Here is a 4,985-nt window from a genome sequence, read left to right as displayed (position 1 = left end):
TTTGTCAGAGTACTTTAACAATTCCACTTCTTTCTGAGCTCAAATTCAGAATTACAGCAAATAACAGCAAAGGCCAAGAAATTAAGATTACTTATCTGCAGACGTCCCTACAGAAGTGGCTGTCAGGAGGAAGAATCAATACGGATACTTTTGACCTGGGTCCTGCTGTGCGTATACAGTGAAATTTCAAAAAGGAACACAGGACACACACTACCTTTGCCCTGAAAATCCTGACAGCAGTATTTTTACAATTTCGCTTTCTTTCTGAACCCCTGATCAGAATTAGAGCAAACAGCATCAAGCATCCATTGCATTATAACAAGGGTCATAAGGTTTCAGAAAATGCTCTGGAATTACAATCCCATCCTCACTTCTGCCACACCTGCCTCTCATAAGGAAACTACTCTGGTGATAGCTTCCAGTGGGATTAATATTCCAGCTGCAATAAAGCAGAAAACAAGGAACTCCCAGGGAAGCTGCTAGTGTTGTCCGTCTGCTTGTATACTTCCCATTCGTCCTCTCTTAGAACACTTCCATTTTCCTCCCTCCGTAAAACCTCCTCTTCCCTCCCTGCAAATCTCACTTCATCCATCCCTCCATTCACACCTCCTCATGGACAGCCTTCTTTTCCCTTCTCCTTTCTTCATCCTCTCTACACTGGATCTGTTCCTCCTTCCTCCGACAAAGCAGCTTTCCTATCAGCTCTGACAACATCTGTAAGGACCGCTGGGTGATTCTAGCCATTTTTGTTCTCCCTGCGTACGCAAGCTATGCAGCAGATATCTGTTTCCTCCGAGGATGATCTGACTTTCTCCAGCGAAGAATGCTTTATTAATAATGGATGTTAGCTGGATTGGCATCTGCTGCTCTTGAGAAATTCAGCTCTCGGTGCACAGCACGAAACTGCTTTAGGTTACCGTCATTAATATCCTCCGCATCAGCTCAGCTTTCCAACTCAGACCGCTAGGCGGGAGAGATCAAAGCAGGATGCGCACATGAACATACAATTAACCACATGTCAAACACACACCGCGCGCACACAATAGGTTGGTAATGTGCACCTGAGTGTGTCCTCTATCACAGACACAACACTTAGTCTGCCAGTATATCCCCTCTTAGAAATACACCTCAGGCCCAGAGCACTGCCCTTTACATGGATAAACCACAGCCAGTCTCCCAATGTAGTGTACTATATTACAGAAGCATCATAGACTCCCAAAGCACCAACATGATTACTTCCGATGTTGTTTGGTTAGTATTGTTTTACATTTTTATGTATATCTGCTAAAAGGCTTGTAAAATTGCATTGACCTTTCTGTGATAATGTGGTACAGAAATGATTGTCAAATAAATAAAAGCCAGGCACCCTCCACACAGATACATCACAGACAGACTCCTAAAGCATCATCAGTACATTTCCTATTTCCATGGCTAGGATCTGCTCCAGGGGCACCAAATTTAGAAACTGAAGCCTCTTAATCTGCTAGCGAAACGGCATTGAAATGAGCTGAGAGAGCTAAAGCTGGAGTCTGACCCACTTTCCAGAACCTTGTGCAGCGGGAGATTATAACAAGGAGACAAGCCCGACTATTTTAGCATGCCAATGTTATTTTTACTCTTCTTGCTTTTCAGCACTGTGCTGATGTCAGTGCGGATGCAGCTGCTGGAGCTTCTCTGTGACAGAACTGCCACATCTGTACCTTAGGATGAAAGAGGAGCAGGTGTGTGTGTGTGTCTCCATAGCCCTGTAACAAGAAGATCTTCAGACAGCAGCCGTTTACTTATTTATTTATTTAAAGACATTTCTAGCCCACCTTTCTCAAAAATCAAGGCGGGTCGCAAAAACAGTCACAAGCCTGACGTCCAGAGAGCATATCAAACGCACAAGAAAACCAAATATGAGCTCGTCCCTAAATAACAACATAAAACCTCACTTTACAAACAGTTGGCAGATTCTTCAGAATAACAGCTTGTCTGTTGCTTATTCCTCTATCTCCTTTCTTTCTTTTTTTCTCCTTATATGCTTAATATTTTACTTATGCAACAACAGTGGTCCCCTGCTTCCCTCCCTGAGTCTGCCCTGTGATGCATTCACCTGATGCCTCTTCGGTGAGCTGCAGTACCTCCAATAGAAAGCTAAGTTTTGTTTCATTGCAAAAACTGCTTCAGCTTTGCCCTGGGTTTTTTTTCCCATTTAAAAGCGTGGCATACTACCAGTCAATAAATCTGTAGCCACTATCACACTGGAGCAAAACTTTAAGGCATCTACACCAACCATTTCTGATTCAGAGGCACGTATAACTTCTATAGTGACTTTGTGCACTTTCTGCAAGCCGAGTAGATTTTCTTCTTTTACATTTGGCGAACTTATTTTTTCAAATGACAGGAACAGCAAGAGAAAAATTTTCAAAGCAATCTAGCTGCATTAAAATGGCCTAACAGGCCTAGGCTGCTAAATCTGAAAACTGCCTTTATCAGCCAAGCTAAAACATTTTTACCCTGTAGTCTTCTCATTTCTAGGGCAGCAGCCCGTGCCCAAGAGGCACAAGACAGGGAGAAACGGAGAGTGAGAGCAGCACATGTCCTGGCAGCGGAATACTCCGTGCTGGTTCCTTGCCGTTTGTGATTGTTCATTTTAGTCCTGTCCTCCTCAACATTTCATTAGCCCTAGCGCCACTGTATGGTGTCTGAGCCCAGGGCTCCGCAAATCTCATGATCTATGCATGAGATAGGTTTGCATCCACTGCCTCCACTGTATGAAGCTCTATCTCATGAATATTCATTTTGGATATCCTGAAAACTCAACTCCTTAAGGACACTTTTAGGACAGTTTCGGAAACCACCAAGCTCTCGGCATCTCATGGGGCCCTACCACTAAGGGTCAAAACACAGAAGCTTCCCCTTTTAGGTACAAACCATGTGGCACAGGAGCTACAAAAACGCAAGATTTGTTCGAAAACAAAACATTTGTAGAGAGAAACCATATGGCAACTCTGTTGCAAATGTTATATGCAGCACAACTTCCAACAATAAAACAGATGAAGCAGAGTATAAGGTGAAATAGCATGACTCAGCCAAAAGGCCAAGACCCTGGCAGGACCATGGAAAGAGAATGTGTGCATACCCTTCCATCCTGCCTTGGCCTTTTTCTTTCTCTTGTCTGACAACTGGGTACTCAAGGGTCTGACTCCCCTTGTTAGTCAGGGTGAGAATCTGTTTGCTTCCCAGGGCTGTTTTTCAGTACATTTTTCTCACAAATCCCTCTCTCATTTAGAAGTCTCCAATGTAGGATTTTCCCAGTCATAGTTCTGTAATTTAGGATTTTGCTATCCTTTGATTTAAAGTGATATTTCACTGCAAGTTACCAACAATAGTCCAGGGGGCTCTGACATGCAAATCCCCTGAGTCTCTGACTCATCTATTCAGTGGTCATTTAAGCACCTTCACAGTAAGGGGTCTGGCTACCTTTTCAATCTCATTCTGGGTTTCCTGGGTTGGCGGCTCATATTACATGACTGCATTGTCCTCTTTTTTTTTTTTTTTTTGTCTGCTGCAGTTCACTTACATGGTATCATGCTCTTTACCCTCTCTCCCTTGGGGGGGGGGGGAGGGGGGATTCACCTGTATCCAGCTCTTGCCATTATGTTCAGCAGGAGACCAGCCCTACCATCCCCAGACCCCAAGGGTTCAAAGTGGGGGAAGGGGCTGGCTAGGCAGCAGATCAGCGCTAGCCCAGCCCTGCGGTTCTGCATCACTTCTGCAGGAGTGCACCCTGTCGCCAACCTCTAGCCCCGTGACAACCTCGTTTTGAGATGCGTACAGCCTTGGATTTGGGATTGTAAACCACTAGCCTGCTATCTTGCCATGCATTTCAGCAGTACCCAGCATCTTTGAGAGGCTAACAACAATTTCTGGTTCCATGATGCCACAGAGACTTTACTCGTCTGCTCAGTTTGCTTTGCCTGATGTCACTGTATTTGTGGTAGGCCTTATTGGCAAAGATCTGAGAGAAGCTCTGGCCAATACTGTGAACTAAGTACTGTCAATATATTATGCCCAATGCAGAAGAGCTCCAGAGGTCTTTGGTGTTATGCCGATCCCAAATTCAAAACTACACAGAGCCTTCCTGAACCAAAAGAGACAACATCCACCCCCGACATATGAGTCACTACAGTGTCCCAGCTGCTTTCTCTCCGATGGTGCTCCTACAGTCCTGGTATTCATGTTTAATTTGCTTCATGGGCCAGGGCACAACTCCTAAACTGCTGCCTTCTGCTGCAATATATTTTGTGATTCACTCCTTCCCAGCCAAGGGCTTCTGTGTTGAAACTTTACCAAATAGGATGCTGTAATTGTCTAGAATGCTTTCCAGGATCTTGTCATTCTCCGTTTGGCTATAATCTGAGCATCTGTATCTGTACCCTTGGTTCTGCACCACTAGTAATCAGTCCTGCCTCCTCCTCCTACTCCTGGTGCACTTGCATAACTGGTCAGAGCTGTCAGTTCCCTCTCTCCCTCCAAACTTTCAAAGTGGAGAAACACTGGGTGAATTTTTAAACTCTCATACATTGTTACATCACAGAAACATCCACAGCATGACTGGACACCCAATGTGCATGTTTCGTGATTATGCATTATAGGCACATAATCTTTCAATAAGAAATACAAAAGGAAGAATAATCAGTATATAAGAATCTTCTCAACCTGAGAAACATCTTCCATTGCAAAACCAAATGTATTGTGTCACTTCTATATATGGTTACATGGACATGGGTATATTCAATAGCACCATCAATAGCAATATTAATGATAGCATGTTTTGACCATCAATAATACATACATAATATCGGACGATATGTCCGATATTATGTATGTTTTATGATGTAAACCACTAAGATGGATAGTCCACTACCCCTAGTGCGGTATATAAAAACTTTTAAATAAATAAATAAATAAATAAATAAACAAACAAACAAACAAATAAA

The sequence above is a fragment of the Rhinatrema bivittatum genome, chromosome 17 (assembly GCF_901001135.1).
Source record: "Rhinatrema bivittatum chromosome 17, aRhiBiv1.1, whole genome shotgun sequence".
Lineage (NCBI taxonomy): Eukaryota > Metazoa > Chordata > Amphibia > Gymnophiona > Rhinatrematidae > Rhinatrema > Rhinatrema bivittatum.
Note: the sequence above shows the minus strand (reverse complement) of the source record.